Below are 348 nucleotides of genomic sequence, written 5' to 3' on the forward strand. Positions count from 1 at the left end.
CCTTGTCGGGATTGTTTATGACTATGTATAGTCATCTAATACATATATAACTCTTACTGCATTTAACTGGGGTAACTGCGTTTGTCGGGTGTGCACGTCTTTGAGGGAGATATCCCACGTGCACCAGCGCGCTTATTAAAACATACCTACTTTATAACTTTTCGAGTTAGAGAGTCTTTTCCGTGCGTCAAAGCTTTGCGTCAGTAAGCGGACGGAAATCCTGGGTGTAATTTCACGGCGTAACGGGGTTTTGCGCCCTGTTTGTCAAGAATCTGTATTTTTTGAATCCCCTTCACACGGTTGTGCAGTATTAGCTTGCTGGGGCTGCTGTGAGGGCTGTAACCGTGG

The sequence above is a fragment of the Apaloderma vittatum genome, unplaced genomic scaffold (assembly GCF_000703405.1).
Source record: "Apaloderma vittatum isolate BGI_N311 unplaced genomic scaffold, ASM70340v1 scaffold19974, whole genome shotgun sequence".
Classification (NCBI taxonomy): domain Eukaryota; kingdom Metazoa; phylum Chordata; class Aves; order Trogoniformes; family Trogonidae; genus Apaloderma; species Apaloderma vittatum.